General features: G+C 44.3%; 1 protein-coding gene and 1 non-coding gene across 2 annotated transcripts in view; one reads left to right on the top strand and one right to left on the bottom strand.

The window, feature by feature from the left end:
• LOC119650668 (GTPase-activating protein CdGAPr) overlaps nt 1-12,724 on the bottom strand; it is a 280,038-nt gene extending 267,314 nt beyond the window's left edge. Inside the window, exon 1 of the mRNA XM_038053616.1 lies at nt 12,146-12,724. The gene's annotated coding sequence lies outside the window, so the exon portion shown is untranslated. The remainder of the gene's footprint in view (nt 1-12,145) is intronic.
• Trnar-acg lies at nt 5,088-5,160 on the top strand. The gene has a single exon. It is a non-coding gene; the product is annotated as a tRNA-Arg (tRNA).
• Nucleotides 12,725-13,446: the final 722 nt, after the last annotated feature.

Below are 13,446 nucleotides of genomic sequence, written 5' to 3'. Positions count from 1 at the left end.
TAGTCCCACGTTTGAATTAATATAAAGAGAGAGAAAAACTGGATAAGGGGAAGAAGAAGAATGGATACCGCCGCTTATCTAAACTTAGGTCCGACATTGGATTCCCTAGAAAAGGAAGAATAGATGCGAAATCCACCAAACTTCTCATTACCAGCAGGGTATCTTGTAGTGACTGCGGCTTCGCGACGGGAACGAAACCCCGTTCGTTTTTTTTCAGAATTAATTATTAATTAAATTTCGCCGCAGATTGCAGAATATTGAATGAATTCGGACGAATTGATCTTGACAGGGAGGAATGACTTGCCGCATCCGCATGTTGCTGCAACATGAACTCTCGGAGTTCAACCTGAATTCAAGGCGAGCGTAGCGGGATGGGGACCTGTTCCTGAGACAGCTGATTAACAGCCGGAGGATGGTGAAATTCGCGAGCGAGGCGTCCAATCGCCTACATTTAAAGTAGATTCTTTGTCTCCCAAATTTCCGAAGCTTGCATTTGTTTGTTACCAGGTGAATCCCAGTGGGTTCGTGAGTGGGCAGTTGGGAAATGTAGGGATTCTGAGAGGAAGTTTTGGATTTAATTGCAGTAAGAAGGAGAGGAGTTTTGGACTGGATTACTGGAAGAAAATGGATAGTTTAGGATGTTGTGACGACGGACGTCTACAGTTATAAATATGTGTACTATAACGACGTTAATAAAGTTTTATGAAATTTGTACATGGGGGCGGGCGGTACGATGAAAAGCGAAAGAAAACATAGTCGGTCAAAAGGACGTGATTAACGAACTACAAAACGTTTGTCAAAGAGTAGCTTGCTTTGTCGCCGATATCATTAATTTCCTCAGATTCTTGCTAGAAAAATCTTGTAGTGATTTGTGGTGAAGTTTCTGTTTCGTGGAGTTGCGTGGACACCTTCTCCATTGAGTGTGCGACGTATAGAGAATATCGCATTTGTAGCCTCCAAGAATTTCTGGTCGGAGTGTGTGCGAAACATTTTCCCGTTCGTATGTGCGGCACTGGGGAGACTCAGGAACGAAAACTAGGGAAAGAAAAACTTCATTTTTGTTACCTACCTTGCTGGCTTTATTTGGAAAAAGGAAATTATTCCTGTTAATTGTTTAGGATAAGTGAGGGATCCTAAGTCCACAACCACTTTTTGTTGGACCGGACCAAATGGAGAGCAACTTACTCCCACGTTTCTTTGGTCCGCGGATCCCTCGTGACTACCACACACGGTCACGCTGCTCCCAGGGCAGAGGTGAGGCAGCGTCTGACAAGTTGCCTCTGCCCTGGACGAAACCGTTTGTCCTATAATTTTTTACTCCTGTTTCTCGTTGGAAAAATCTTATGTTTATTCAAACGTATTGCGGTATATTTTTACATTAGGTCCAGTATTTTATTATATTTAGTATTTTATTATATTTGTATATATATTTCCTTTTTTGTAGATATAAATAATTTTCTTCATGAGAAAACAAAAAAACAAAAACAAATGCATGCCAACCCGAGCTCGGAGTGAAAAGGTGTAACCTTTTTCCCGTTAATTTTTTGTATTTTTTTTATTTTCCAGATTTAGCTCACATTCTGGTTTATTTCGTTAGGCTGTGGCGAAACCAACCACGAAGAGCCGACCCCGCTTGTGAACGGGACAAAGGCGGAAGAAAAAGAAGGTAAAGTTTAATTTACCAACCCTTTCCCAAAGAGGATATGTAAGAGGAAGAAATTTCCCCCCTTTCTCTCCCCGCTAACAAATGATAGCGAATCGCTAGTCCTTAAAAAGTTGCAGTGATCCTAGAAGGAGATAGGTACCTCTTTTTGTTCTACATGGAAACTGGCTCGTGATTGTCGCCAAACCGGACAAATGCGTGTTGTTCCGCTTCTTAAAAGGGTGTCTCCTTAGCATTTGTCATCATCATCGAATTGATGACGATTCTGTCGGACTTCCTCCTTGTGGCTCAGAAATGCTCGGTGCCTTTCGGGCTAGGGTCCTTGATAGCATGTCAAACACACAGGCAGACAAAAAAGTATGACCTAAGAAACCCCGAACATTATTTATGCTTAAGGCTAGCATAGTAGATTCAACTTGTTCCGTTTAGGTAGGTTAGTTGTTAGTACGTCTTTACGTCTCTAAGAACCCAATCCGATGGCCAGCCATGGCTCACGATGCGTACGTTTCAACAGCAAAACTATGGTTCCATTTTGGCAATATGGGCTCAAAGATGAAACACGCTCTGGTATGCCAACTATCGAAAATAACTACAAAATCATGAGAATCGGCGTGTCGGATCAACATATGAGCACTCATTCCAGCTTAGGCGCTGAAGATTAATCAGAAAATCGTTTCGAAAAATTTGCACAAGCAGAAGTCCACTGTATGGGTACTATACGAGTTGACGCAAAAGAACTCTTTGGACCGAATTGAAGCGTAGGATCCTAAATTTGTTTTAATAAAAAATGACAAGTTAATCTCATATTTTCTCAAAGGGCTTCAGGCATTGGATGATACTTAGATACATTAGAAGTTTACATAATATAGTATGTGACCTCCTAACCGAGGATGCCCTGTGAGTTGGGGCTTAAGAATACCCTCCAAGTCTTCCGCGGCAAATTTTGAAACTTTACTGCTACCGAAACGTCAACAACACCTCGAATAGGGACTGACCTCACGGCAACGACCTTTGGCTATTGAAAACGGACTAGGTATTTTTGTTTTTCTCTAGTTAATCCATCGAATGACTTTTGGTGCTGGTTCTTTGGTTAACGAATACTTCTTTCGCAGCGGGAATTGGTCATTCGTTAATATTCAAATAGTCAGTGAATCCGAATAAGATCCCACATATGATAGCTTGCAGATGGTGATGGGGTTAGGTGGAAAGTGGTCGGATTCAGAGCTCACCTTGCTTGGGCCAATTCCTAGTACACCAACAAGAAAGGCCGTCCTCACATTACTCAGTTGGTTATCCAAAGGATTCGAGTTTGTAGGTAAACTCTCATATTGCGCAAAAACACTACTCTATCAGATGGGGATTTAATATGTGGACCCATGCACTGCCAGATAGTCCCCCTCTGTTGCGCATAGGGCCTAGATCTTAAGATTGAACTCATGATTGACGTCCAGCGGACAAATGCGCGTTGTTTCGTTGCCGCATTTAAAACGTTTGGTAGTAAAATTACAGAAAATACATCCTTCATAGATTATGAGCTTAAGGGACTTTTCGTGGCGGCGTTCCTCATCATTCTCGAACTGACAAAAATTCTGATGGGCTATCCTTCTCATGGCTCAACGCCAGTTATTGGCCGTTAACCCAAGACTGAAACACCCTTCTGCCCACACAGTGAGTAGCATATCAATAAGAAATCTCCTAGGAAACCATTAGGAAACAATATTTATGCATAGAGTTGACATTGCAGACTAAACTTCTTCTTTTGAGGTCAATTAGCAGAAAGAAATAGGCCTTAGAACCCGAAGGCCATCTTAAAGTCGATGTTAACAAGATTATTGGACAGAAAACGATCAGATACATTCTGAATTCTTTAATGAGGCCAAATTTAATTTGTTGGGATCCATCAGTTCATCCACAAGTGGGGGACACGGGAACTGTCAAAAAGCGTGACATCCTTACAACCGGGACCCGACCGAAACTCAACTCATCGTTGATAATTAAATGAATACTCTCAATACTAACGTCAAGTTGGGAAACAATTTTAAGGTGGCGACCTTTTCCACATGACTGAAAGCTGTATCAAATGTGCTTAGCCGTTAAACATTAGTCCTATTTTTTTTCGCCCTTCAGAAAAGATATTGGGACAATGTAACATCCTTATTGGCAAGAGGATTCTTAGGTCAAATATTCATGAGGGCATACACTTCTCACTAAAACCTAATGTTTATTCACTTCACAAGGGGGTACTTATATTTGTTACTATTTATCTAATCGCTTGAGCCCATTCCGAAAAACCCAGTCTATTGCTCAAGCCAGGATTCAATTCCACAGTGACCAAACAGGAAAGGAAATCTTCTGATTTTTATCTATTGATGTATGAAACGCAATTGTTCACACGCTTTTCCTTGTTCCCGAGGTATAATTTATGGAGAACCCAGAGATCAAAATGCACAACATAATCCAGGAATCGAGTTCTTCCTTCTATGGTGGCACAGTGCATGCTGAACCTCCCTAAAATTGACAATGACACATCGCATTCTTTATTAAACATCTGGATCCAAAAATAAAGGATGCACCAAGGAGGGGATAAGATCAATGTAAAAATCATTTTGAATTTGTTTCAATAAAACAAAATGTAGGCAGTTATCGACCGGCTTCAAGGTGAATTATCTGTAGTGGCAATCGATTACATATAACAAAAAACATTTCGAACCCCCATTTCCTGCTGGGATGCCAAACATCCAAGATGATCTGTTAAATGACCTCCACCCGCCTGTCTTGGAAATCTGTCTGGCTTGTTTACATTTTTCTACCAAATCAGAAGATATCGAGAAAAAGATACAAAAATTCGAATGGCCTATTACGGACATGAATATCGTCTGGAAATAAGATCGTTCGAAAACACATAATAAATGGTCTCTGCTCGTCTGCCTCATTCTCAAATTCACGATTATTCAATTTGTAAACAAGCGCAGAGATCGCCACAATATCCGGAATAAAAATGAATTATTCACACCTCAATCCAAAGAAAGATACGTCTGGGCCTGGGGATCGCAGCATGGTGACTTGTTCCGATCCATCCATAGACTCGACTGAAAAGAACTTTAAACTAGTTCTCAGCAGACTCTCGATGCCTCACTCATTCTGTTCTGGGCGCAGCTAGAATGGCTCTATGAAATCTGTTCTGTAGTTCGTAAATAAATTCAGCCCCTCGAATGTGATGATAGTGCTATATGTTGGCCGCGCGATCGTGTTAATCGCATGGAGTCGTAAATTATGAGAGCTCAAGATCAAATACGTGGTGCGGTTTGAATTTCGTGCGACTGAATGGGGTTAGCGAGCTAGCGAGAGTGAGTATAGGCATGAATGTATGAGGCCTAATGTGAGTCAGAACCCATGAGGTAGAACACAATAGTGCACTCTCGACGGTCCTGTGGCGCAATGGATAACGCGTCTGACTACGGATCAGAAGATTCCAGGTTCGACTCCTGGCAGGATCGAGGGTCTTTTTTTTTATTTCTTCTAATTCCCAAATAAATATAAAGTTATTCTATTAAGAGAAGTCTTTTTCATATTTTTTTACTGAATATTCACAGCCACCTTTCAAAATAAATCCTGAGATCGGAATGAATGGTGGTAGTCTGATAGTGCAACGTCAAACCTGTACAATGAATGGACCAAAAGACCCCAGTGACTCCAGAGCTTGGTTTTTGTCGTCTTACCCAAAATGTGTGTGCCCAACAGTAAGATGATATCTTGAGATTTTGTTAATATTAGAAATTTTTATCAATCGCATCGCTTACTCTCATATTCGAGAGAGAGAGGGAGAGCGTAATCTTTCTTGACGAATCCAATCAATGTTTAATTCCTGAATAATTCCCCGACTATTGTATATGAATTTTCATCGGCTTTGGACGACCGGTATAAAGTGCTTCATTCACACCAAAATTTCCAAAAATTATCAGAACCATTGTTGACCTACTTGCATTTGTAGAGCTTGTTTTTCGTAAATTCCATAATTTTTTTCATTCAACCATCAGTTTGAAAGAAGTGGTATACTTCGCAAGAGATATTCGCTAAAAGATTCTTTTTCCTACAGTCATTAATTACAACTCTCTCATTTTCTTTAGGAAACACGCGTCAATGTCAGTGAGATAGTCCTTGGGTCCTACTACAGCAGCTTCCTAACGAGGTAGATTTCGTTTCCACTGAAGAAGGCAGGGATCTCTACAGAACAACATCCTCAGTGAAAAGAATGATGGAATGGGTTCAAGGCTGTCATCAAATAGTAACTACGCTTACCTTTTCACAATTTGACCTAGTTCGTCTTTGAGACTTAATGTAAGACTGGAATCCAGTTTCAACAAACATCATGGAAACCCTTCCTGGAACCCGCAAAGTAGACGTTCCCGGTCTCGTTTGAAGTTACAACCAAGACAAAATGGATTCTAATTCTAGCACTCCCGTAGGGTTAAAAAGTTTGACATTTCACCAATCTCCACAACTGGCAAGAGCGACCGAGTTTGGACCACTAAAGTCGTGGCATCAAAACGAGACAATAGAGGACATACCTAGCAAGAGTAACCTCATCGTAGATCAGGCGACCGGTTCTAGATTCTTGATTGACAGCGGAACCAATATTTGTCATACTTCATCCTTTTGCCAAAAACAATTGGCACCGTTTGCAGCAAAGAACACTTCTGGTGAGTGTGGGTATTGTCTGGAATGGAACAGAGATCCGATGCTTGATCCCTCGATAATGAATGTCATTTACGGGTTCCATGCTAAAAATAAGGTGGACAACATCATACACTCATCATCGAAGGATCGAGCATCGCAGCCCTGCTCCATCCCAAACAATACCCACCCATTACAGCAGTGCGTCTCGTAGATCGGAAAAAAGAAGCATTTCAACTTAAATACGTCGGATACCTATTGAGCCAGAAAGAGAGAGAGTTGACGCCATTCAGTATTATTCTAGGTCGAATAGTGTCGGCGAACGCAGAGTAGTCTTCATCATTAACGGTGCAACAACCGTGGTTCAATCTAGGCCTACTTGGGGAAGAGTCCTAAATATCTCGGTTAGCATTAAATCCACCGGTTCGATATCTTTAGTGTCCTATCTAAGCTTTCGAATTTAACCGTAGCTTCTGGTTTGCTCTGCGAATAATCGTGGAACGGGAAGACTTTCTGGACTTATCACCTTCTCTTCTGACCTAATGACTCGCAAGATTTCTACAGTCTATAAGTTCGAAATCTTCAACAGAACTCCTCGCTCTCTGCAAATATTTTCAAATCTATTTATGAAAGGCTCTTGCACTCACTTTTACTTGAACGGTGTACAGGAGGATGTTCAAAAAATACCCGGACTCATATCTTAAACAAAGTGTTTCTCATTTGCAAGTAACTTATCTGGGCCCCTTTTAAAGTACTCTTCTGCTCAACGCATACATTTATCACAACGGTCTTTCCACTTTTCCACTTGTTCAATCACCCATGACACGATTCTTTTGCAATGTCTTCAGATCCTCGTCCTTCACATTTTTGCCCTTTTGCCACGCACGTCGACCTCGGACTTTCCAGACTGTGAACCCGGAAAGATAGTCGTGGTGAAAGACGCTTTTGGCATCCGTCAACGCTACTACATATGTTGCTGGCAACGTAAACTCTAGAAGTTCAAGCCCAAGTTTAGCGGGACCGGCGGATCGAGAGACAGTTGATGGACAGAGCAGATTATTTTCGGCTATTAGTGAAGAAGGTTCAGATTTTGGACTTGCTAGGAGTGTGATTTGATAGTTGTGCTGTTCTTTGTGCCGACAAAACGAGGAAGAGGATTTTGATCGCCAGAAATCACACTTGGAACTGAAGGAAGTGGAGGCGCGTTTTCTTTTTTGTAAAGATCTTATTTTTTTTTAGATAACTTCACGAAGAGGTGAAAGATTGGTGAGATTCGAAGAACATTTTCCGGACGAATCGAAACCACTCAATTTCTTTAAAAGCAGGGGGGGCGGGGTTAAGTTTACTACAGCTGACACTTTCGAAAACTCAATGATGAACCTGATAAGGACAGCGTGTGAGGCTTCCATACTCGGAGGGGCGCCATCTATGAAGCCTTCTATGTGCTGGTGGACGGCAGAAATTGTCGTCCTAAGGAAAGGAGTGTCATAAGCTCCGCCGTTTGGCACAACGTCTACACGCCAACGAGGAGGCATGCACCATAAAAGCAGAGAATAGATCAGCAAGAAAGAAACACCGCGGCGCGATAAATAAAAGCAAAGCTCGCGGCTGGCAGAATCTGATCAACGAGGTGAAAGAGAACCCGTGGAGACTTCACTATAAACTTGTCACCCGGAAAATCGGCGCTGTACGGAACCCCTACATACTAAGTACTGACCAGATGGACCGCATTGTACGGCCATTATTCCCCAGGCATCCTGTACGGGTTGATGTCCATAGCGCTGGGAGCGCCGAGGATTGCCTCCTTTCAAGGTTCGCGCTGACCAGCAAAGGAAAAGGAGACCAGGAGCTCCCATCTCTATAAAGACCGTTGTGTATGCTCATCAGGAGTAGATTCGCTGAAGCGATCCGCGCTGGCGGAAACTTATCCCCAAGGAAGTTCAACTTCAGAACAGCGAGATCCATAGTGGATGCTGTTATGGAGGAAGTGGATGCGGTTCATCGAGCCGAGACACAGAGCCGTCGATCTCGACGGATAGTGCCCCTCATAACGCTTGAAATACCTTCAATTCCGTAAGATGGACAGGTCTGCTAGACACATTAGAAAATTCATTCCACATGCCAAGCTAGCTCTTGCGAATATTGAGGAATTATCTGAAAAACTGCTCCCTGCTCTATGAGGGGCTAGAAGACCAGAGGAGGATGGAAATCACGTCGGAAGTAGCACAGGGATCCATCCTAAGGCCAGATCTCTAGAACGCTTCCTAGGATAGTCTGCTGAGACTCGATATGCCCGAAGAGTCGCGTCTGGTTAGTTATGCAGAAAACGTTACGGCACTTGTTGCCGGACGCACTGTTGAACAGGCGCAAAACAGACTTGGCATAATACGACGGGTAAGTAGATGGATGACTGCTCAACCTTGCACTGGAAGAAACCGAAGTAGTCATCTTGACCAGAAAGAGAATCCCGTTCCCTATCGATCGGCGAGTTGACTATAAAGTCAAAACCAGCGGTTAAATACCTTGATGAGCTCCTTCGAGCAAATCAAAGCCGCAGTGGACAGGGCTGCAAATATAGTCTCGACTTGGAGTCGGCTAATAGCGAATGTTGGAGGCCCTATATCTACTAGGGTACGTCTCCTTATAGGAGCAACGCAGTCGGTTCTGCTCTATGGCGCAGAGTTATGAGCTGATGCCCTTGACTCGGAGGTGCATTGTAAGCGCCTTGCTTAAATGCAGAGACGGGAGCTTTACGAATGGGGTCTGCTTATCGCACTGTCTCAGAACCGGCCGAAGTGGTGATCTCGGGAGTGATGCCCATTGCCCTTCTTGACAAGGACCGCAAAGCTATCTACCGCCGTAAAGGCGAGAACTTAAGAGAGGTGGTTGCCCGTGAAGAATGTCAAGTGGTAACTCTCATAGCAAAATGAGCCAAGGAGAGGGATTGATTTCTTCCTTACCCAAATTCTAAGCGGGCATAGAAATTTTCAGTCTTACTTGCACAGGATTGGGAATGCCCGATCCCCTGATTGTGTGCTCTGCAAAGGAGTGGTGGACAATGCTGAACATATTTTTTCTCTTGTGAAAGGTGGGACGGTTTTCGTCAGCAACTTTATGGAGACACAGGGGAGCTCTCTCCAGACAACATTGTCAGAAAGATGCTGAAGAGCGCTAGCCACCGGAGTCGTTTTGAACATTATCTTCACGCTTTTCTTACTGCAAAGAAGATTGAACCCGACTGGTGGAGGGACCGGATGACCAGGGGTTTCCTGAACTTATAACTCGTTTCCTCCACTCCCCTGTCGTTGGTGAAAAGGATTCTCTGACTTGTATACTCCCAAAGCTGGAAGAACGGGATGGCTAGCCCGAAGTGATGTGTCAAACGATTCCAGGCCAGTTCTCTGATAACAGGGAGGTGTTTAGTTGGTAGTCCGACAGCGAACTGTTGCGGGAGTCCAACACTCTGTGCGTAAATGCATTCATCTACCGTACTTCCAAAAAAGGCCATATATTCCGGCCAATTTCCGAAAGGAAGTATTTTACCTCGTTCACGATGTGGTGCACCCAGAGATTTGGACAACGAATCTGTTAATCACCGCAAAGTATTTCTGGCCATCTATGAACAAGGACATTGATTCTCGGGCCAGACAGTGCATTGCATGTCAGAAGTGCAAGACTACAAAGCATACATATGAGGAAAGAGTGTTCTCTCGGTTTCCACACAATTCATCTCGACAGCATTGATCCTTTGCGAGATTCGCACAATTTCAGATGTTGCCTCACAATTATCGATAGGTTCACCCGATAGCCTGAGGCGACAACTCTGAAAGACATTACTGCACAATATTGTGTAGAGGTCCCCTTTCAAGAATGAATTCCACGCTTTGCTGTGTCGGCAATTATAATCACCGACCAGGGAATGCAGATTGAGTCCTCCATTTTTCAGAGTTGGGGAAACTTCTCGACTTCAAACGCCACCGGTCAATCGCGTACCACCCACAGTCAAATGGGATGTTCGAAATGTGCCACCTGAAGGCTGACGCCGAAGGCGCAAGGAAACCCTTCTTGATCGCAGGTCTGGCCAGTCGTTTTTCTTGGCCTCTGAACAGCCAATCGCGAGCAGTTTGCGGGAAGAATCTGAGACTCTCCAGCGACCCTGTTCTCAACATGAGGTCAGAACTCAACGGTCTGTTGCGTCTGCTCAGGCACGTAATGTTAAAACTGAAGCCACCACCAGCCGCCAACCACGCGAAAGCCGAGACTGACGTGTCCAGGGATCTCGAACCCCGTACGCAGGTCCTGATTAGGACAGACGCTCCTCGGAAGCCGCTGTAGCCACCTTATGCGGGCCCCTTTGAAGTCCTCGAGCGAGGTCAACATTGTTACAGCTTCAACATCGGGGGTACGACCAAACGGGTCTCCTTGGCTCGGCTAAAGCCCCTCGTTCAGCTAGACAAGGCGATCAGGACAAGAGGCGCGTGACATGCCCGCTTTGACTTGCCGCCGCCGAGTTGGGGACCGCGCGACTGATACCTCGCTATCCCCTTGGTTTTAGCTGGGGGTGGAGTGTTGTGGCGGAGCGAGTAACATTTGTGTCGTGAATCAAGTTGGTCGCGACATCGAAAAACAGTTTTTGACAGCGATGTCAGTTGGAGTTCGATGGCGGTTGAGGGCCAGTAGTAAGGAACTGTCCAGCCTCTCTCAAATGACGTGCTGAATTCGCTACATGGTGAGCGTTTCGGCTGCAATCCAGTTAGCTTGCTGAGCAGGCAAGTTCTTTTTGAACTGAAGCGCCTACGCAGTCTGAAGGGTGGCGACCAAGTGTCCCTTCAGTTGAATATAATCGGTCGTTGGTCACCAGTTTTGGCCATGACCACGAGACTTAAGCGGGCTATGTCCTTGTGAGTGAAATTAGATACTTATCTGAAACTCGTTGCAATATTATGTGCGCGAACGGTTTTTTGGTGGAATAAAAAATGGCTAATTGCTTCTGCTGCTATTTCGACTGTGTCTTTTCCTACCCAAATTTAGGAAGGAAGCATTCAGGACATTCTTAAATTCTTACCAATCGGGAGCCATCAATGCAGCCCTTCTTGCTCCATTTCTCGATCAGGATTAAATAGTTTTTACTGAAAAATTCCAACAATTAAAGGAAAAATGTTGGTGATATACCTTCATCCTTAACTTAGGCCCTACTGGGATTATTGTAACAAAACAAGCTTCAATTACAGCAAGACCCTTCCTTGGAAATGTTTAAATTCCACGCCAGAGACAACTGCCTACATCCAAAAAGTGTTTCTGTTGCTTGCTAGGCTGCAAACGATGCCTACCTTCCTTACCCATAGTGTGTTCACGCCAGCCACGACCCCTTATTCCTCGACTTAAGCCGTTCACTCCCACCCCCAATCCTTGAGGTGAAAAATTGGATCACCGGAGGCGGAAAGCAAAGCACGAGTGAGCATTGGAACATTTAAAAGCCGGACACGTACACCGAAGGCGCAGGCATCGTTGGGAATTAGCAAACGGCAGGAAAGGCAACGAACGCGAGCAGATCCACTGGCCCCGTTGCCAGAGAACTCCCCCGGGGGCCAAGGGACGGGAAAATTTATGCAAATGACATTAACAGCCGACAAAGCACTTCCGCACCCAGAAAAGATAAAAGTCCCATTGTCGGCTTTCTGCCGTTGGCGGTGAGCGGCCGGTTTTCGGCAAGTTACCGCGCAGATGGGCAGGCGGAGAACGTCGAGGGCGACTAGGCCAACGTCCACAGAAACAAAACAAAGCAGAGTTCGGCTCATGGTTACGTACCTTCTTCAGCGACACCGACACAAATTGGACAATATAATCCCAAAACCTTGCTCCCAGGACACACAAACCAGTCACCGATTTCCTCTGCGTTGGTCACATAAATCCACACTTGCAGGCGCACAACACAAATATTTCCTCAACACAATTTCCACCGAGCTCGGTTCAAACGAAACTTTCCACGAAAAACATAAACAAAATACTCTCACGGGGACACAAACAATCTCCAAGCACAGTCAGATCACTTCTTCTGCACGAAAACAAACATGTAACAAACGAAAATTCTCGCAGGCAAGCCTACGTGAAAATTTTCACTGCAATTTTTCCATTGAGTGCACACAACAAACTTTTTACGTTTTCCAGCCGCCGCTCGACACAAAAAAGGGCTGGCCCTTTGGTGACGATTCGTTTCCGTTTTTTTACTAGACCGCAAGCCGCATTTTCAATGAATTCAATGGGATCAGATGGAAAATATGCACTGCTCGAGGTTTTCAGTGGAAAAAGGACTGAGTGGAAGAGTTTCCACAGGAAAAACTTGCGACGAACAACAAATGGAACAAAACACAGAACCGCCGTCCAGCACAGACTCCAAGTAAATTTTCGTTTGACATAAAAACTGTACCGATTTCGACCAATTGGCCAGTGCGCGAGTAGTGCGTGAAGTTGGGAACGGGTTCCGGCATGTAGTAGTGCCAGATGGAGTGTCGCTGGAGGAAGTTTGAGAAACGTTGACGCGGTGTAAACAAATAAAATGTCCAATTGCACAGCTGTTTTTTGGCATTGAGCGTTGTTTATAAACAAATGAGCTTGCGGCTCTGGAGTGGCGGCGTGAGATGGGTCTAAAGCTATGTGTGATCGCTCCACCAACTATGAATCGTAGCGATCTGCACATAGCTGCTGTTAGCTGCGGCACTACATTGATAAGAAGTTGTTTGACTAGCGTGAATGCAGGCTTATCACTTGCACAGCGTTGAGTGTGATGATAATGAAACTGAAATGCATTCTGAAAACAATGAAATAATAAATAATGGCATCTCCAAAGAGGAGATACCGCATGACCTATATTCTGCAGGGGAGTGAACAGCAAACATATCAAAACAGTAGCAATATTTTCGTTGGAAAAGGTCTCTCGTCTTTACTGACCACTAAGACTATTCATAGGAAACCATGATCAGGCCTAGAGAAGGAAAAACTTCTTTGGGTACCAGCGGGGAAGTCGTGGTTTTGGGAGCCACAAATTCCTAAAACTATCTATGATGTGAGAAAGGCAAAGGGCGCGTGGTCCAGGCGGCGTTTACAAAGGA

This window comes from Hermetia illucens, chromosome 3 (assembly GCF_905115235.1).
Source record: "Hermetia illucens chromosome 3, iHerIll2.2.curated.20191125, whole genome shotgun sequence".
NCBI classification, from domain to species: domain Eukaryota; kingdom Metazoa; phylum Arthropoda; class Insecta; order Diptera; family Stratiomyidae; genus Hermetia; species Hermetia illucens.
The sequence above is the reverse complement of the archived record's forward strand: the minus strand, read 5'-3'. Positions and strand labels throughout refer to the sequence as shown.